The sequence below is a fragment of the Saccopteryx leptura genome, chromosome 7 (assembly GCF_036850995.1).
Source record: "Saccopteryx leptura isolate mSacLep1 chromosome 7, mSacLep1_pri_phased_curated, whole genome shotgun sequence".
In the NCBI taxonomy this organism is placed as follows: Eukaryota; Metazoa; Chordata; class Mammalia; order Chiroptera; family Emballonuridae; genus Saccopteryx; species Saccopteryx leptura.
Genome location: NC_089509.1, coordinates 38,277,549 through 38,299,810, shown reverse-complemented (window position 1 = coordinate 38,299,810; position 22,262 = coordinate 38,277,549). Strand labels below are relative to the sequence as shown.

The window sequence follows — 22,262 nt, the reverse complement described above, 5'->3', positions numbered from 1 at the left end:
CCACCCTACACTTTGGTATGACTTTATTTCCAACAAATATTTCATTTGAGAGTTGAGCAAACGTTATCTTTATTAAAAAAGAAAATAAAATGCTGACATATACTGTCATCTGTCCAAAGATGAGACCACCATTCAAGCTTTGGAACAAAAACCAGAGCTGCAAAGCTTGACTTATTGCTTACTTAAGTAAGGGAGAGTTATGCTGGTTGGGCAATATCAATGAATTAAGCAGACTGGCTATCTTATATAGGGTTTTAAGAAAATGGGTTGGGGAAGAGGCAGCAGTGGGTTTGCATCAGACTTAAAAGATGACTTATGTTGGGCCCTAGCTGTTGGGCTCAGTGATAGAGCATCGGCTGGGCATGTGGAAGTCCCAGGTTCGATTCCCAGTCAGGGCACACAGAAGTGCCCATATGCTTTTCCGCCCTTCCCCCTCTTGCTTCTCTCTCTCTCTCTCTCTCCCTCTCTCTCCCTCTCTCTTCCATGGCTCGATTTGAGCAAGTTGGCCCTGGGCATAGAGGATGGCTCCATGGCCTCTGCCTCAGGTGCTAAGAAGAACTCGATTGGAGCAATGCCTCAGTTGGGCAGAGCATTGCCCACCTTCTAGCGGGCTTGCCAGGTGGATCTTGGTTGGGGTGCATGTGGGAGTCTGTCTCTGCCTCTCCTACTCTCACTAAATAATAATAAAAAAAGATAACTTATGTTGTTTAAAGAAACACAGTTATGTTTGGTCACAGAAACAGGAATTGGTTGATGTCAGTCTTAGATGTAAGTTCATTGGAGTGAATCCACTGCTAACTGGTTGACTTTCAAAGCATGAGGTCACTGATTGGTTGGCTTTCAGAGGTAAATTCACAGAAGCAAACTGCCATTGATCAATTAGGCAGGATTAAAACCAGTTCCAGTGATTAATGGTTACTGTCAGTTTTTCCCGCTAGTATGAGGACTAAAACATTCTCATACCTAAAAAAAATGTACAACTATAGTAAAATTTGGTGTTGGCAGTATTTTTTAGTTGCATCTAGCATAACATACCATTCCCTTAACTAAAATAGAAGACCTAAGTCGGCATAGAGACTTCATCTGATTTGTCAAAGTCTGTCAATTGGTAGTGATAGTCCAGAGTGGTAGATGGAGAAAATTGTGACATTCCATGCAGGCCCAGCAGATGAGAGTATTATCATTCACAAACAATGTTGCTATGGGGAGAAGAACTGAAGGGCAACATCAAACCATGTCTTTTCTGATCCCACCTGAGATCCAAAAGCCGCTAAGGGTTTACATTTGGCTAAGTTGGTTTCCATGAATGGTTATGGCAGAGATTCATTTTAACAAGAATAGACTGAACTGGCTGAGTTCTAAGCAATTTGAATTTTAAAATAACAATAACCGAATGAAATAATAAGTATGTGTGCTAAAGCAATAAAGACAGTATCAAAATTCAGTTGAATTTTGGTAAATTAAAACAGTGTAACAACAAACATTTATTTCCAGGAGGAAGAAAAATTTAATTAGAAAATGTCATTTTTAATAACTTTTTCTCTGAAAACAACTCTATCAAATTATATAATTTTATAATAAAAAATATTTTCTAGGTTTAAATCTTTATAGTTATTTATTTAATAATTAAATGTAACCTTTTGGCCTGACCTGTGATGGCGCAGTGAATAAAGTGTGGACCTGGAACACTGAAGTCACCAGTTCAAAACCCTGGGCTCGCCTGGTCAAGGCACATATGGGAGTTGATGCTTCCTGCTCCTCCTCTCCTCTCTCTCTCTCTCTCTCTCTCTCTCTCTCTCTCTCTCTCCCTGCCTCTCTAAAATGAATAAATAAAATGTAAATAAATAAATAAATAAATGTAATATTTTTAAAATTCAGATATAAGACATCTTTGTCTTTAAAAACAAGGGGATCTTATTCTAATAAACAATATACCTCCACAAAAAATACTATTATTGCATACAAGAGTATTCCGTTTCTATCAGGAGTTGACACGTGCATCTCTTTACTATTTGAAAGCAATTCTCAAGATCTAAGGCTTATTGAACTGGAGGAAACAAAACTCTGAACTGGATACTTGGTTAGAATATATATGTCACATTCTAGTGAAAAGGTCTGGCAAGTAGTCATATTTTGACTTATTTTTGCTATCCTCAGTTCATCTCAGAGGAAAACTATTACTCTTCACAATAAATATAAAGATAAAATTGGAGTTTTAATAACTGTAGGAATTCATGAATTTAGAAAATTGTATATGTCTCCAGAAGTATTCCTCATGATTGTCAAGGGTCTGCTCAGTTCTAAGGTGCCCTCAAATATCCAGGATTGAATCATGTTATAAAATTGTACATCTTTAGTGTTTTCTGTCTGACAAAATATCTTGATCTTTTTATTCGTGAGGCTATAAACAAGAGCTGAGCTCTTGATGATCTTTCTAGCACAATGATGATCCTTTACACTCCGAATAGTTAATTTAGGGAACACAAGTAAGCACTTCTGCTATAGAGTCTTCTACTAGACACAGTGAGGGAGGAATAACAGACTATATAATGACTAGTTAAAAACTACAGATGAACAATAACAAAAAATAGGATTTAATATCAACATATAGTACAAAATAGAAATGTACATGGTGAAAAAAAGGCAGCATTATTCACTAACAGTACAACTGAGTAAATTTAACTTCTCTGAAATTTATCCTCCATATTTCTGAATGGAAACTTCTCTCCTTATATTTTTTACTATTAAATGTGATGATTCCGACTGAGTGCTTATTCAGTACTAAACGCATGACAAGCATTAAAACCATGAGAAAGGGCAGAGTGAGACAGGGTGCGGGAATGAAGGGCGCTTCCTCTGGAAGGTGAATCTGAGCGGCTCCCAAAGCAAACTTCAAAGAGGAGAATGGAACCATTCCAGGTAATACACTTTGGGCAAGGGGTATGCAACATAATCTAATGACAAAATAACCTAGACATGTTTTCTTTGAATATATGTACCCTGATTTATTAATGTCATCCCATTACCATTAATAAAAATTCATTAAAAAAAAAAAAGACATGAGCAGAGAAAAGAAAGTGAAAATTTTCAAGAAAAAATTTAATTAAATTCATCTCAGAAATTATATTATTCTATTGTCTAATTCTGTATAAGACCATTTATTAAATTTCTTTTTAATAATAACATAGCAACTGAATTGTTACCCTGGCTTTATGCAGTTGGGATCATTTTTCAGCTACTCACTTGTTATTTACTTGAGATGACAAAAAGAAAACCATGGAAATTTTCAAAATACAAAACCTTTTATTTGTGGGCTAAACCTGTCTGTAACTTATGGCTAAGATAACACATTCTCGAAGTAGCTGAAGACTGGATGTTATCTCCAAGGGCTCCAGTCCTTACATAGACTTCCTTTCTCTACCGGGAGCTGTCACTTATCATTAATGTTCCTGACAGTTTTCTTCATCCAGGTCACTTGCTGAGGTGGAAAGCGATTCTCTTGAGTGTCTAACTTATAAACAGAGAACAATATTCAACATAAAAACTTCAATCAAGAAAAAGCCTGAGAAAAATCTCCTGCCACAAACAACTTCTATTTGTCCATCTTGGTAGATGGAAATACCAAGTGCTTATTAAAGTGCATGCGTTGTAAGAACAGACAAGATCACTTGTGGGGGAAATGTTTAAATTAGTAAATTTTTAAAATAACCTTCGATAACATCTCCTGTGTTGGTCAGGTTCTTTAGAAGTTTGGGGAGTGCAGGCCAGTATATCTATCCTGTAATCATGTCAGCCTCAGTAGGGTCGGTCTTCTCTCTGTTCTTAGAAGAGGACTCAGGTTGGATCCCAGTCAGGGTGCATATAAGAAGCAACTGTTTCTTTTCCCCTCCTTCTCCCCCTTCTCTCTCTCTTTCCCTCTCACAGCCAGTGGCTCAATTGGTTTGAGCATCAGCCCCAGGTGCTGTGGATAGCTCTGTTGATTTGAGCATTGGCCCCAGATGGCGGTTGCCAGGTGGATCCCAGTCAGGGTGCATGAAAGAATCTGTCTCTGTTTCTTTATCTCCTTTTCTCTCACTTAAGAAAAAGAAGAAGAGGACTTAGCACCAACCCTCAGCGTTCAATGTTGCTGGAAGTGGTCCTCCTGTATACACTGCTGACCGGGCCACTGAAGTTCAGTTATTGTTTCCTCACAGGGCCTTATTTTCGACTCTTTCCTCTAAGTCATCATCTCTTGTGTGGGGATCTTCATCCTTACTGTTTGTCTGAGAATCCAGATCGACACAAACCCACAGAATACAGCGAATGTCCAAGGCATCCCCCCAGAGCCAGCCTCTGCTGGTTTTCTCTTTGCCAGCACCATCCTGCACCTTGCTGTCATAAACTTCGTTGGAAGACTAATTCTTATTTGCTTAATTGAGGAACGGGGGACTAGAAGAATGTTCATTTTTTTTATTTCCCCTGGAGAAGAGCTCGTGAAATGGCAGCTTGTTGGACACTTGCATTTTATTTAGATTTATACTTACTACTCTCCGATTTGGTGTGTTGGTAAAGAGCCAGATAAGTTTCCTCACTTTTGTGTCAGAACAGCTTTGTAATGAGCCCTCTGTTGTGTAACCTTTTTGCCTTCCAAATTAAACTCCATGCCACTCCTTAAAAAAATAAAATAAAATAACCTTCAATAAAGTGAATTAATAAAACCTCCTTATACTTAGTAGTTTAAAAAAAATCTTTTGTTTTCAAAAGAATTAGTATATCACAGATAAATGTAAATATTCTAGTTATAGCAAAATACAATAACACTCATATACTAACAATTCCACCAAAAATAACAAGAAAAGCCACATAAAATAGTTTTTAAAATATGTAGGCATTGGAGAGCATTGGGGGCATCCAGAAATTGAGGACCAAGTTCTCAGAAAGAAGAGAAATTCTGTGAGGTAGCCCAATATTCTGCACACAGCTTTTCCCTTTGGGGTATTTGCTGAATCTTAGGCAAGAAGGGAGAGATTGAAGGCAGGGACTAAAAAGTTTTGCAGAATGCAAATTCCAAGAGGCAAAACAAACCAATAGAGCTTTTTTCATAGAGCTAAGAAGAAGAAAAAATTGCACTTTGGCCTGCTAAGGCAGCCAAAGAGGCCAGAGAAGCTGAGACCATTGGCAAAAAAGAAGCAAAGAGAAGTAAGCATTGTTGGGGAAAGCCCCTAAAGTCTGAATTCAGGATCCATTCTGAAAAACTGACATGTACGCTTACTGACAGGTAGCCTTATCCAAATCCACAAGAACTTCAATTGGAGAAACTTACATACATGGGCACAGCACTACTTCTTCCTGGTGGTGGTGGCCAGGCAAAATCCACACCCCTCCCAGAATGGAACGAACCTCTTTTTATAGGGGATTAATAGCAAAACTATATGGTGGGCAGTCATATAGATCACAGAAAAAACAATGTATTTCTAGGTTAAAAGATAACATCAGGCAGTTGTTACTCCCTCTACGTTCATTAACCTCCTTCCCGGGACACGATGTCTGTCTTTGGGCGGCAGCATTGGGCTTTCTGAGCAGCCAGCCCAGCGTGGGGAAGCAGAGAGTCACAGAGAGCGCAGCTTTTCCCAGACGCCTCTGCTGCGGGAGCCATACTGCATCTCTAAAGTGAGTCCCTTATAAGCACAAACTCATGTAAGTGTTCCCCTCATAACATTTGCCAATTCTTAGCGAAGTTTAGCATTCGCTAAGTAGGACAGCCCAAGTAAATACCCTATTCTCCAACTTGGAAACTTTTGAGTTCTGTCATTTGAGATGAGGCAAGCTTAAGAGATAGACTTAAAATGTCAAAAAAATATATGCTAGAGTCCCCTCAATCCTTGACTAGATTTAGGGACCGGCACCTACTATAGCTGCCTGACAGAGGATAGGGTGAATTATCTCTGGAGGAAGACAGAATCATCCAGAACCTCTCTAAGTTTTCATGTATAACGTCATGATTCCATTAAAAATTGTATTAGACATATATATAAACAGAACTAGGTGAAAAGCTGACAATAGAAACAGACTACCAGATAAGCCAGTCACCATACACAAACTTTAAATTAGGTATAACTGATGTTGAAAAAAAAAAAGATAAAATGGATAATTTCACCTGAGAACTGAAATCTATAAAAATAAGCAAGTAAGACTGAAAAGTAAAATAATTGGCATTAAAATATAATTATTGTTTCAACAACAAACTGAATACAAAGAATTCATGAACAAAAAGGTATTGTAAAGTATGCAGGCTTGAAAACAGGAAGAAAAACTATACAAAAAGAGTTATAAGAGACAGGAACATGAAGAAAAAGTCTATCACTCACGAATGGAAGGGTGAGAGAATCAGGCCAGAGCAGCATTTAAGAAATATGGTTGATACAGTTTTAAAACTTAGGAAAAACATCAGTATTCAAATTCATAAAGGTTTAAGAATTCCAAAGAAATTAAACAAAGAAAGCCATATTTAAGTACATTTTAATCAAAACTCCTGAAAAAAATTATGATAAAGGGGGGGGGGAAAGTCTTAAAAATTAGCTAGTGGAACAAAATACATTAGCTTCATATGAGCTACCAAATTAACAGCTAAATTTGAACAGAAATGATAGAAGCCGGAAGGCAATAGAATAACTGCTAAAAAGGTGTTATTGTGTTGTTGTTTATCTAATCTAGAATTATATATCCAGAGTAAATAACCTCAAAGATAAAAATGCAATACATGTTCTTCAGAAAAAATACAATGGAGTATGTCTTAAAGACTACCATATTTGTTATTTACTCTGAAATAGACCCAAAGAATTACATATAATCAGAGACAGAAAAAGTATAAATCAAATTTAGCAAAATGCTAACATGTAAGGAACTTGAATAAAAGATATACAGATACTGTTTCTACTATTATTGTCACTTTCTTATTAATATGAAATTATTTCAAAAACAAAAGTTTTGAGAAAATAAAACACAAAAAGATGAAACATCTCTCTCTATTATATATCTCTCATCTTCAAAAACTGCAAAAAATAATAATACAAAGTGAAGTTTGATAGAGAACATTCCAGATAAGCAAAAACTGAGCAATTTCACTATAAAGTCCATACTAAAAGAAATACTAAAAGGGGTTCTTTAGGCAGAAGAAAAATATCTCAAATGACTGTAATGTAAGATATATGAAAGAACAAAGGAAAAGATAAATAGGTAAATGAAAGTGAATATTGACTGTATAAAATAACAATAACATCTTTGGGGAGTTCTAAACATGTGTAGATAAAATCAATAACACAAAAGGTAAAGCTTGGTGAGGAGTATTAACTAAAGTTAGTATTCCAACGTTCTAGCCTCACTTGAGAAGTGACAGAGTCCCAATTTTTATTTGGATCTTGTAAGTCATGGATTGTAGCCTCCAGAATAGCTACTTAAAAGAATAGTAAAAGAATATATAGCAAATAAATCAGAAAGATAATAATAAATTAAATTCAAATAAAAGGAAAAGAAAACTATAGAGAAGAGTAGACATAAACGAAGTAGAAAATATGTACAGTATAGAAAATCAACAATGCCAATATTTGATTCTTAAAAAACTAATAAAGTTATAAACTCTCACGAAGAAAGAGCAAGAAAAAAGAGGGAAGGTACAAACAGCCAATATCAGAGATATAAAGGGAGACATCACTACAGACAATATGAACATTAAAAAGTAAATTAGAATATATTATAAATAATTTTTCCAAAAGATTTGAAAATCCATAAAATAAATTACTAAATACTAATATGTATAAAAATTAACACAAGAAGAAATTAAAAATTAAAGTAGTATCACTAAACTAGAAAAGAAATTGAATCCATAATCAAAAACATAACCACCACAAAACAACTCCAGATCCAGATGGCATCACTAGTAAATTCTTCCACAAACTTAAAAAAGATACAATTCCAATATTACATGAACTTTATCAGAGACAAATAAAAAGGAAGTACTTCTCAACTCATTTTATAGAACCAGCATTACACCTATAGCAAAACCTGCCAAATGCAATTCAAGAAATTTATAAGCCACTCTCTCATAAACATAGACATAAAAATCCTAAAGAAAATTTTAGCAAATCAAAACCAGTAGTTCATAAAAAAATAAAACATAGCCAATATGGGTTTTTTAGAGGAATACAGGATTAGTTTAACAATCCAAATTTAATCAGTGTGTTTACCACTCTAGCAAAGTAAAGGAGAAAAATCATATAAACATAATAATATATGTATACAAAAAAAAATTGATAAAATTTAACAACCATTTTGATTTTTAAAATCTTGTTAAACTAGAAATAAATAATAATTCCCTCCATCTAATAAAGAATATCTACAAGAAACCTATTAGAAACATTATGCTAAAATTTGAAAGAGTTTTTCCAATCCCCATTCTGGATATCAGGAACAAGACAAGGGTACTTTCTATCACCATTTCTCTTCAAATTGTAAATCTTGTAACTAAAAAATTAAAATATATTTGTGTATGTGTGTATGCACACATATATATAAATACAAACATGTATTTACATTTTTAATATTGTAATAAGTTATAAATATTGAAAAAAATTGTCATTATTTATAGATGACGTGACTGTATATAAAAAAGCCAAAAGAATATTCAGATATCTATTAGAATTAATGAGATAATTTAGCGAGGCATCTATGTAAGGTTAATATGTAAAAATAAATGTGCTTCTTTATATTCTAACAAGAAGCTATTAAAAAATAAAATTTTAAAACACCATTGCCTAAAGCATTTGATACCGAGGTATAAATCCATCAATAGATACTCAAGATTTAAACACAAAAAATAACAGATACTTTTAAAAGTCTGTATCATAAAGATAAATACCATGTTCTCATATTTGAAGACTCAATATTGTTAAAATATCAGTTTTGTTGATACTGATAATATATTAAATGCAACCTCAATCAAAATCTCAGAATGTTTTATAAAGGAGGAAGAAATAAGCTGATTCTAGAAGTTTGTATAAATATTCAAAGGACCAAGAACAGTGCTGGAGAACTTACTACAGTCATCAAGACTTGAGATGTAAAGCTCCAGTAATTAAGATACTGTATTTGGAATATAAATATACCAACAGAACAGAAGGAAGTCCAAATAGAGACCCATTTTTTTATGACAAAGGATACATTGTGGTATAGGAAGAAGAAACGTTTCTTCAATCAATGCTGCTGTTAATTATATACCTGCATAAAATATGTTCATTGACACGAATATCAATTCTAGGTATATTAGAGATCTAACTGTAGAATATCAAACATAAAACTAGAATATGAATAAAGAAAATATCCCTATGACCTTGTGGTAAGCAAAAAAATTTTAAATAAGACAAAAGAAACCACTACAAAGTTAAAAAACTGATAGATTAGATTACATTAAAATAGTGAAATTCTGTGCACTGAAACATATTGTTATGACAATAGAAACTCATACAACAAAGAGGGAAGAGAAATCTACAACACATATCTATCAAGCAACTCATATTCTGAATTTAAAAGAACTCCTACAAATCAATAAAAAAAAAAACAACTGACTGGATAGTGGACACTGCAGAAGAAGAGGCTCTACAAATAGCAATAAACATAAAAATTTGTTCAACTTCATTAGTTTTCATGGCTTTGTAAATTAAAACTACAATGAGATTTCATATTTTGCTTTCACTAATTTTCCCTCAGCTTTTTTTGAGACATTATTAACACACATATTTAAGGTGAATAGCATAATGATTTGATTTACATGTATTGTGAAATTCTTTCACTAATTTTGAACCAACTTCTTCAGTACCTGTGAAATCACTTGTCTAAGACTCTCACACTCTTCATCAGCATCCCTACAGGACACTTTGCAGTGTGTGTGTTTGTGTGTGTGTGTATGTGTGTGTGTGTGAGTGAAAGAGAGAGAATTATTTATCTTCAAGTAGTATTTCAATAACCAAATAAAATTGATTTAATGTACAATCCTCTTGGGGTAAGCACTTGGTTTAATGTACCATACAAAAGGGAATTTTTGTCATTATCATTACAAATACCAGAATTCTGGGAAGTTATAATGAGGTTGCCTCCTCAACCTGAATTACCTCATTCTGGCTCTATCCCTAGAATTTTCTTCTTAGTTGGGATTTGTTCTTTAGCAAACCTAACTGTGATGCTATGTTCAATTATAGAACACCAGAATGGCTAACATTAAATGACTAACAATACCAAGTATTGGCAAGAATAGGAAGCAACTGGAATTCTCATACATTAATGGTAATGGAAAAAAATGGTACCACCATTTTGGAAAACCAGTGATATCTACTACAACTTAATATAAAGTTGTAGTCATTCTATAAGACTTAACAATTCCAAATAGATAGATGATAGATAAATAGATAGATAGATGATAAATAGATAGATAGATAGATAGAAAGAATATTCAACAAAAGACTTACAAGAATGCCTTACATTACCATACACAAATATTTATAGAAACTTATAGCCAAAAACTGGAAACAATCCAAATTTTCATAATAAACAAATCAAACCAATTAATTTTGTTATAATCATACAATAGATTATTAAACAGCAATGAAAATGAATTAATTACTACCACAACAATAACATAGAAGGGTTTTATAAACAAAATGTTGAGTGAAAGAAGCCACACAAAAGGAAGTGCATACTATATGATTCATTTTATATGAAGTTCAAAACGTAAAATTTACAGAGGTTACAGAAATCAGGATATTACTCACCTTTTGGAAAAGGGGGTAGTAACTAGGAGAGAGCACAAGAGGGAGTCTGTGAGGGGTTGGTAATTTTCTATTTTGTGATCTAGGTAGTAGCTACATAATTGTATTTATTACATGAAAAATTATCAAATGTAGGATTTATGCACTTTTCATATGTGTGTTATACTTCAATAAACAGTTTTTCAAAAATAGATGAATGTGACTACATGAAGTTTGCCATCAAAGAAAAATTGACTCATTACTAAGAGACTAAGAATAGGACTACAATGTAATTTAAAATTCACAAAAAGAACACTACCATTTTAAACTGCACAGAAAAAGGCATTCTGTTATTGTCAAAGGGACTAGAACACCTTTCTAAGGATTAATGGGAGTATACCAGAAGATTGAATATAGATTAGGATATTATAATACCACAAAATAGAGTACAGAGAAAGATATTTTTAAGTTCAGAAGAAATACATTTTTGATACAGAAAATAAGAGCATCAAAGCTATTTTTCTGTTGGGAGAAAATCATCCTAAAAGAAAAAAAAAGGTTCGCTACATATAAGAAAAGCATGGATTTATAACCCTGATCAATCTTCCTATTTTCTCTGCTTTCTCTCCAATCCTACCCTTCCTCCCAACAACTATATCAACAATATTATTATTACTGTTGTAAGGCCTCAATTTTCCCAAAATAGCCACCCTTTGAAGACTGGGTAGAAAAAGTTTTAAATAAGCAAAAGATTTCTTAGACACCACTACTCAGAATAATTCTTTTTTCCAAGACTATATTCATCAACAAAGTTTTTAGAAAACTGGTTAGAGAACATAGATATATACAGAAAGTTTATATCCCTTTCTATTAAAATTACCTTATCTTCACATCTTAGAAGCAAATGTGTCTTTATTCTTACATACCTACCTTTCATTGGTCAGGAAGTCAGTGTAGTTATATTTAAGTTCAAGTCTCTCCTAGTTTATCTTATAAGCAAAAGTAATTAAGCTGGTAGAGTGAGCTCCTTTGGATGTCTCCATTACTCTTTCACTCCAAATACATGACAATAATAGCTTAAAATTTTTAAGTGTCTTTAAAATACATAGGTAGAATTTTTAAAAATCAATGATCTTCCTGGTCAAGAAATCTATAATAATAAAAAGTGGGTTGCAGCTCTCTAAGCGTGCTCTTTGCTTGAGGAGAAAAAACAAGTGTTGACCTATGGAGTCAAGTACAACAGGAGAATAAGGTCTCCACACATGTCAGAGCCTATATTCAGGCTCAGTGTTGAAAATGTGTGCTGGGGCAAGGTTATTGCTACCTGTGAGGTCTTGGATCACAGGAAAGAACAAAGGCTTCCAGGACTGGCTGCAAAATATCCCCAAGCCAATATTAACACATCGTTTTGAACTGGGAACTCTTGAAAAGCCAAAGGGAAGCAACTGTCAAACTATCAAGTACAAGAGTTACGTCAGAAGAAAGGGGAAATATCTCCTGCTTAATATGAGCTTGAAAGTCAAAATCCAAAAGCTGACAAAGAAAGCTAACCTATTAAATAAAACTCTACGAACTTACCAAAAGGGAGTACTGATTCTCCCAGAAATGGAGACAATAAAGCATATGAAAGACTTTTTAAACCAAACATTTTATTATCCTCAGACTGATAAAAGATGGAAAATCCTTCAATTACAAAACTAGAAGATTATGAAACAAAAACAGTAGAAATGAAACAAAAACAAATTGATATTTTTTTAAAGTCAATTATAAATTTTAGAAATAAAAAACATTTAGGAAGGCCCTGGCTGGTTGGCTCAGTGGTAGAGCGTCGGCCTGGCATGCGGAAGTCCTGAGTTCGATTCCCGGCCAGGGCACAAAGGAGAAGTGCCCATCTGCTTCTCCACCCCTCCCCCTCTCCTTCCTCTCTGTCTCTCTCTTCCCCTCCTGCAGCCAAGGCTCCATTGGAGCAAAGATGGCCCAGGCGCTGGGGATGGCTCCATGGCCTCTGCCTCAGGCGCTAGAATGGCTCTGGTTGCAACAGAGCGATGCCCCAGATGGGCAGAGCATCGCCCCCTGGTGGGCGTGCCGGGTGGATCCCGGTCGGGCACATGCGGGGGTCTGTCTGACTGCCTCCCCGTTTCCAGCTTCAGAAAAATACAAAAAAAACCCCAAAAACAAAACATTTAGGAAAAAAAATTTAGAAAACAAGATAAACTTTTGGCTAGATACACTTAAAGAATTAGTTATTGAACCATTGCTAAGGAATTTACCCTTGAATCTTGGTTCTCCCCAAGGTTTCTTCCTTGCACTTTTGGACTTCTCGTTTTACATGTTCCACAGGAAAAACCTCAGTCTTTCCTCCTGTGGTTCTCCTTGACTGTCACATGACTACCACATTCACAACACTTTCGACACCTGATGTGTGGGGATTTCTCCAATACCAACCAACTCTGTGACACCAACTGGGTGTCTTATAATCTGACTCAATTCTGACATTATCTATATGGAGGCACAGGGTCAGATGCCACAGGTTAATTTCTCAGTCCCATAAAACCACCCCCACTTCAAATGTGAGTCTCAAGTCATAGGTCCCCAAGTTACCCACAACTTTTGTCTGACTTGGTTAAGTCACATGTTCCAATGACTGTACTCCCCACCTTTGGATTCCAACATTTGCTAGAATGGCTCACAGAGCTCAGTGAAACACTTATATTTACCAAACACACTCACATGAATTGGAGGCCAACCCGTAGAACACCCCTATGTTATTATTGGCCAATTAGCCTCAATTCTATATTTTTCAATTATTCTAATTCTTATACCCCTCGCCAGCATCATAGAAAACCGATTCTTAAAATGAAGAGTCTTTGTAGTATACTTAATTACTCTGGTCTTGTAAACCAGCAAAGGGGACTCAACCTCCCCCAAAGACCTCAAGGAGAGAGCGCAAGCCCCACCGTCAACACCCAAAGCTGATATTCTAATTAAACTACCCCTTGGCCTTATATAAGGAAATAAAATTTTCCAAAGTACCCCTCCCGCACCACTTATAATCTTACTTCCTATGTATATCGTGCATTAAATTATATTCCCCATGAATAGTAAGCAAGTACATATTAATTAATGGTACAGGACATATTAATTGGTCATCGTACATAAACCATTCAGTCCAATAAATCCTTGTCAACAGGACTATCCTCATCCAAGAGGGGTCTCTTGAACTACCAACCTCCGTGAAACCAACAACCCGACGGACACCACATGGTAGCACTCTTCTTGCTCCGGGCCCATTAATCGTGGGGGTTTCTAAACTGGGTCGTAAACGGCATCTGGTTCTTACCTCAGGGCCATTGGAACGTAAAATCTCCCACAACTTGCTCTTAAATAAGACATCTCGATGGATTAGTCGCTATTAAGTCCGTGATCCCGGCATACCTTGCACTGTCATGCCTGGGGTAGGTTTTTATTTTGGGGGGGATGCTTGGATTCAGCCTTGGCCGTGGAGGCCTCGATGCAGTCAAATAAAGTCAAGCTGGACTTTAAAGTCAGATTTCCTCGGACAATGAATAGCATTGAGATAGGGAATAATTCATGATTTAAGATACAAATTCAAGTGACACAATAAAATTATGTTACCCAGGGATATTTACCCTAAGGGGCTATTAGGTTAACGGTTTCAGGACATAAGATTTTGAGCGATTACAGGCACGCACAGGTGTACGAGCACGTACGCGCACTGGCACGCACGCACAGGTGTACGAGCACGTACGCACAGGTGTAAGGGCACGTACGCGCACAGGCACGCACGCACAGGTGTAAGGGCACGTACGCGCACAGGCACGCACGCACACGTGTAGGGGTACGCACGCCGCGCGCGTTGGTTTGCTTAGACAAACCCCCCCTAACCCCCCCCCCCGTTAAGCCCCACCATGTGTAACTATATTATCTTGCCAAACCCCAAAAACAAGATCAAGCTTATTATGGACTTAACCGGTTTACTATAGTGACCCACACAGATGAACATCCAGATGAAGAGATACAAAGGCAAGATCTGGGAGGGTCTGAGTGCACGAGCTTCTATCCCCATGGAGTTATGGTGTGACACTCTCCTGTATGGAGATGTGTTGTTCACCAACCTGGAAACTCTTTGAACTCCATACTATTCTAATTTTTTATGGAGACTTCATCTCCTAGGCATGATCAATTATTAACTTCATTTCCAGCCTTTCCCCCTTTTCTGGAGAATAAGTGGCAGGACTAAAAATTCTAACCTTTTGATTATGGTTTGTTCTTTCTAATAACTAGCCCCATTCAGAAGCATCCAACGCATACCCAGAGTCACCTCATTAGAAAAAAAAATTTTTTAAGGTGCTTACTGCCTGACCAGGCAGTGGCAGGATAAAGCGTCAGACTGGGATGCCGAGGACCCAGGTTTGAGACCCGGAGGTAGCCAGCTTGAGCGCGGGCTCATCTGGCTTGAACAAAAAGTTCACCAAGTTTGCTGGCTCCAGCAAGGGGTCATTCGGTCTGCTGAAGGCCTGCGGTCAAGGCATATATGAGAAAGCAATCAATGAACAACTAAGGTGTTGCAACGAAAAACTGACGATTGATGCTTCTCATCTCTCTCTGTTCCTGTCTGTCTGTCCCTATCTATCCCTTTCTCTGACTCTCTCTCTCATTCTCTGTCCCTATATAAAAACAAAACAAAAAAAAAGTGGTGCCTAGTGCTCTTATCACTTTGGGATTCACAAGGATTTTAGGAGCTCTGTGCCAGCAACTAGGGTCAGAGACCAATATATAAATATGTTTCTATTATCTCACACATGCTCTCTTTTATAATCACATTTTCTTCAAAAGCTTTGAAAGTTCTGATGATGAGTTCTAAATTTTTATCTTCAGAAAATACCTCTACCTAATACATAGATAGGTATAATATAGGAATATAGCAGAGAACATAACCAATTGTCTGATGGGCACATTCAACTGGATAGACTGTAGGCACCTCAAATTCAACATATCACAAACTCAGCCCATTAAATTTTCTTTCAGCCTATAATCTGCTCTTTCCCTCTATATTCTCTTCCTGAGTAATTGACACTACTGCTCATCCATTTATCCAAGTCAAGAACCAGGAGCCATTCTTGACTACCATCTTCACTACTTTCTAAGGATATCTAGGAACTCTATCCTCGTTCTTCCATCCTAATACCAACCCACATCATCTTTTATTAGAGCCCTTTAATCTCAATAGCTCTTTAGTGCTCTCTTGCCTTTACTTTGTGACTTTTGCAAACTTTCTGACCTCCAGACAACTGCTAGCTAAGTTATTTCTAGAGAATGAGAAATATAACACTGACTGTTTTACTTCTTTTTATAAAACTCTTCAGTGTCTCTCCATTAGCTCAAAATAAAGCTCAACTTCACCATTAAATAGTTGTGTGACTTTAAACAAGTGGCATACTCTCTCTAGATATTGATTTTCTCACCCAAAGAAATGGAAACAATGAGAAGCCCTGGCCAGTTGGCTCAGTGGTACAGGATCAACCTGGCATGTGGATGTCCTGGGCTTAATTTCCAGTCAGGGCACACAGGAGAAACAACCATCTGTTTCTCCACCCCTTTCCCTCCCTCTTCTCTCTCTGTCTATCTCTCTGTCTCTCTTCTCCCCTCCCACAGCTCAATTGGTTTGAGTGCATTGGCCCCAGGCACTGAGGATGACTCCTTGGAGACTCTGCCTCAGGTGCTAAAAATAGCTCAATTGCAAGCATCGTCCCAGATGGCCAGAGCACTGACCCCAGACAAGGGTTGCTGGCTGGATCCCAGTCAGGGCACCTGAGGTTATCTGTCTTCTCTATCTCCCCTCCTCTCACATGGAAAAGAAGAAAAATTTAAAAATAAAATATAAATCAAAACAATGAGAGTACCTGCCTTCTTGTAAGGATTAAATGAAGTGTCACTACCTTCAATTTAATTTTAAAATAAAAACAGAATTTAAAAAAAAAACAAAGAATAAAAGAAAAGAAATGAAGTGATGCATGTAAGTCATTTAGTAGGCTCAAGTTCCCAGGAGATGTTGAATGGATGTTAGCTTCTATTACTCTCATTATCCCATAGTTACTAGGCATCTCTTGGGTCGTTTTGTCTCAGAACACTGGAAGCCACTGGCTGGTACTGAGCAAGGAAGCTCTGCCAAAGAAATGCAGTCAAACTAGGAGCCCTCACAATTGTTCGGAGAATGACCACCTTTCAATTCTTCTGTTAATTGTTTTGTAACTAACATTAATTATAATTAATAGCATATTACAGAGCTTCACAGTGTATAAGCTCCTTGAATCTCTACCCATCTCGAGGCCCTAGGAAATGCTTGCCATCACACTTCACTGCAAACAGATTTTCTTTAAGAACAACATTGATTCATAGGGACAACTTTAAAGAGTAAAGCATCTGATTATCTAGTCCATGTAATCTTGCTTCTGTGTTGACTCTCTTTCCACCCTGGGATTAGTTATAAATTAAATTAAAAAGTTAAATTGTAGAAAGATAAAAGCTCCATTTCACATATTACCCAAAGACGCCTGAGACCAAACATGCATATTTAGTAAATGTAATTTACTCGCTACCTGATCTGTGAACCCAGACTGCATGCCCAGAAACTACGTCAGGAAGACTGCAGGACCACTTTTCAATATAAAATCTTCATTCCTAAATCCCACTAAACCTATATTTTGCAAATTTATGAGTTCTTATTACATTATTAAAAATGACTACATCAGTCTGTGTGTCCTCAAGGATCCATTCAGAAAAACAGTAACCACACCAATTTTTTTTTCCTCATCTTTTTTTTATTTTCTTATTTATTTTTTGAATTATTTTTTTTTATTTATTCATTTTAGAGAAGAGAGACAGAGAGAGAAACAGAGACAGAGAGAGAAGGGGGGAGGAGCAGCAAGCATCAACTCCCATACATGCCTTGACTGGGCAAGCCCAGGGTTTTGAACCGGCGACCTCAGTGTTCCAGGTCAACACTTTATCCACTGCGCCACTACAGGTCAGGCCACACCAATTATTTTAACAAAGAACATTTAATATAGGGAATTGTTAAATAAGTATTTGAGGAATTAAAAAACAAGAGAGCACATAAAGGTAGCATAGATATGGTGACTGCAGCTGTCAGCCACCACCCTCGGGGTTAGAGGGACAAAAAGAAAGGTCAGGATTATCAGAACCTAGAAGCACAGAAGAGGGTCCTCATGGAGTCTGAAGAGGGGACCCTATCCAGCTTGTGCTAGTCCCTCTAATGGGGCGAAATGAAGCTAGTCCTGAAGCTGCTTGAGGAAGATGGAAAACGATCAATTGCGGCTGTCAGGGTGAGACCATGTTGAAGCAATACGAACAGAAACAAGAAGCAAACCAGGAAGGAGAAGTTCCTTTGTGCTACTCCTCTTCCTTTCTCTCCACAAGCCCCTATCAGTGGAACATAAAGGAGCCAGCTGGTAGAGGAGGAAAATGGTTAGCAAAATCCCAGGCCCAAAAACACAGGCTAGAGAAGGGTGGGTTTGGCACTGAGAGACAATGGCTTATTAACTGGCACAGGAGAGGTTAGCTGTTTTAACAACCCAGAATCTCTAACACAATTCACTTGCAGTATATTTCCTGTCTATTTTCCATGTCTAATGCATGTTAACAGGGAGGGTCTGTTTATCATAGCCACTCACGGACCCAGGCTTGAACAGGTGAACGTTTTCATAACCACCAGAGCAGTGAAAAGGATGTGTGACTCTTCTTTTAATGCCTCTGCTCAGAAATGATGCACCGGTTCTCGTCACATTTTGTTGGCCAAAGCAAGCCACACGACCATTCCAAATGTCAGAGGTTAGGGGGAGGTACAGTCCAACTCCTCCAAAAGCCAAGTAAATGAAAAAAAAATTTGTCTATTCATGGACTAATAATGAAATTGTGTCATAAACCAAGAGTTATAATTAATCCAATTCTAAGCACCTGAAGTAAACACATACACACACACTTTAGGTGTATAGACACAATTTAAATTAACACCTTATACATAAGGGGCCACAGTGAGACATACTTCGTCTTCAACATCATTTAATGGCTGAGGCTGCATATCTGCAATATTATCTTTAAAATTTTGTTTCTAAACCTGAGCACTAAAAGGGGACTAGAAGACATTTTATTAGATTTAAGAAACAATTTGACAATGCAAGGAGAATTGTCTTCAACAGAAAAATCTGTCCCAATATTGGTCCCCTTGACAGAGCTGCAGCGAACAAGGCTGAATTAGGCCAACAATTCAAACTGGTTTAATTTCAAGGGCCAGTTTCTAATGCTTGGCAGTGGTTCCTGTGTAACACAAAAACCTGCCTTCTTATGTAACACTCCACCTCATTTCCTCCACCTGTGGCCATCAGTTGCTTCTTGAAACTCTGAAAGACCAAACTTTTCTAAATAATTAGAACCAGTAATCATGTTTTGCCTTTATCTTTAATGAATTAAGAGTCACACATTTGAATTTCTAAAACTCCTCTAGATGAGACTGCTTTTCTGAGGCACAGAATTATATTTTTCTTCTCTAAACACTCTCTAGTTTGGCCTGTATCCTTGAAGCAGTCAGGTACACAGAATGGAAGACAGCATATACCTGAGAATCTCACACTTTTAAAAACAAGTCTCTTGGAAGAGGCAGAATAAGGTGGAAAGGCTTTCATTTTCCAATCATGAGAGCTACTGTTCTGCTCCCTTCCACTTTTCAGCGAGAATATTGTTAATAAGACAATTTGGATAAGCCAAGGGTATAGCTGAGGCAAATGTATTTGCTAGCACAGGACCTGCTAATGAAAAGACAGCCATGGTGAGCTACAACATCTCACAATGGCCTTCTAACAGTGTTAAATCCTCAAATCCTGTCCCAAACCTACATATAGACATGAAAGGGGTTAAGTTTATGCAAGAGGGGAAGGGTTCTAACGATCAGAGGGACACTGGCACTCCCTGACATCCCCAAACCCTGTACCTAAGAAAGTCAGATCACGCTGTCCTCAGATATCTGTTAGGATATCTGTGTTAGAGACATTAGTCCCCTAGCATAATCTCTTTCAACTTATCAGCTGCCTAACACAGCACCAACAGGTGTGGCTGGCTTAGGTACTATGTTTGGTCGGACTCTGGAAACTTCAAGTAACAGAAACCCAGTTCAATCTGCTTAGGCAGAAAACGTCCATTTTGACTCACAAACCTGCATCTGGAATGACTAGGTCCAAAGTTCAGCAATAGAGTCAGAACCTGCTCTGCTCCTCTTGGATCTACTCTCTTCTTCTTGGCTTTATTCTTGGGCTGGCTCTTCCAGAATAGTGGCAAAATTAGCCAGCAGCAGCTCTAGCTCCAGGTTAGAAATCCTAGCTGGAGAGAGTACACCTCTTTTGCAACTGCTCCAACAAAAATACAGGGCAATGTGGTCCTCATGTCCAAATCCTGAGCCATATAAAAAGCTAAGGTCATGGTCAGCCTCACCCATTCCACCTGAGCGAGAGTGATAAAGTAAGTGTGCAACAAAAAATCAGGGAATAGATGCAGGAAATGAATACTCAGGCAAAGGAAAAAAAAATCAATATATGCCCAGGGCCAGTATGGATGATTTAAGGATGCAGCTGACACTAAAAGTCCCCAGGCAATGTCTACTCAATCCTCAAGGCCCATTCAGTAACATAAAAATGTAACAAAAAATAAATCGAAGATATAGTAATGGGAAAATAACTATAGTCTGCATTATTTTTAATAGCATGGAAGGAATGAACAGGTAGAAAGAGGAAAGAAAGGATGGAAGAAAGGAGTGAAGGTAGGAAGCACCAAAGTGTTTCCTTAAAATCTTTAATAATAATAATAATAATAATAATAATAATTAGATTCTAAGTTCCATGTCTCAAATTGTAAGAAGCCTAATGCCTGCCCCAGGATTACTGTGAATTCCTGGAATGTTTGTGTCCTCATGGTGAAGTCAATGGATGGCCCATGCTTCCTTGTTATTCTGTAAAATCTTTGTCATTCCTAGATGTCTATCCCTTCTATCTTCCTATGCACCAACTAAGGCAAACAGTTGAAGGTGAGCTTCCCAGATCATATTGGCCTGTGGGTATTGGCCGTGATTCATCAGCTGTTAGGGCCAAGGCAATAGTCTCCTGGTTTCCCAAATCTGCAACAAAGACCAAAGATGTCCCTTAAGTCTCAGAGCAGACCTTTCTTCCCACTATTACAGTCATGAGAGCATCTCAGGTCTTCAGGAAAACAGCCATTCATTTCTGCTATGGCCCCTTTTTTCACAGGGTTCAAACTCAAGCCCTAATGCTAGCAAGAGGTCCACAGCTGAGGGAAATGCCACACTGTTGTAAGCTCTTAAGAAAACTTTCTCCTTTCATAAAGCAAAACCCTTGAAGCGAGTTAATTCAAACAGATCTACCCTCCATTCTCTTGCCAGATGACCAATCTTTCCCAGACACTCATGAATATCAACTCACACCCAAGCCAGGATCTCCAGGATTTTTATGAATCCCAGACATGTAGCAAACTGGTTCCCCAGCTGGGCATGCAAGGTGACTTTTGGAGTCATACTTTAATATATTAGTAATCTTCCTAGATTTCTTTCTTTATTTCACCACACAACACTTAATGCATTTGATTTCTTTCTAATGTATCTCATCCATTAAATATATGAGGTATCATTGATTTACCACCAGAAATGCCAGCTTGCATTTTGTCAAGATAAGGCCTTCTTTGTTTATTATTTTGTCCTCTTTTTAATTACTTTTAATGTTGAATACATTTTTCTTCTGTGTGAGCCCACAACCCCAGGCCAGATTGTCATATTTATTTCTATTTCTACTATCCTTGCCCAACCTTTATATTTAGAGAAAAGTACCAACATGGACATCACTAATCCTCAATGCAGCTACACTGGTATATGCCTTTGAATGTTTCAGTCCAAAAGCTCATTATGCAAAAAAAAATTAAGGCTCAGACTCAAAGGACAAGGAGACCTTAGAACATCCTACATAACCTGCACAGTGTGAATCAAATACACCACAAAGTCACAGCGCAGCCATGAGTCATGGGGGATAAGTGGAAAAGCTAGCAGCACAGCACTAAATAAGGAGTGGGGGTAAAAGGAACTTCAGTGGAGTCTAGACAGGCAGACACTGTGCAGAACACAGAGGTACAACTCCTGCTGCAAGCATATTAAAATTGAAAAAACAAACTAGAGAAGCTCTTACCTAAAAGGCATGTTTTCTTTTTGAGCAAAATAACAGATAAGGAGCAGAAATTGGAGACCTACTTATTTCCTTTTCCCTCCAGCATACTGAAGTAAGCTAGGAACAGCTTCCTAGAACTCTCCTTCTCTTGACAATGTTGTAATGAAATGTAGCACCACTGAATTGCTTATTTGTCTCATGTACAGTAAGTACCTTGTCAGAATTCACC

General features: G+C 37.3%; 1 pseudogene; it reads left to right on the top strand.

The window, feature by feature from the left end:
* Positions 1–3,786: 3,786 nt before the first annotated feature.
* LOC136378981 (dolichyl-diphosphooligosaccharide--protein glycosyltransferase subunit DAD1 pseudogene) lies at positions 3,787–4,511 on the top strand (annotated as a pseudogene).
* The last annotated feature ends 17,751 nt before the right edge of the window (positions 4,512–22,262 follow it).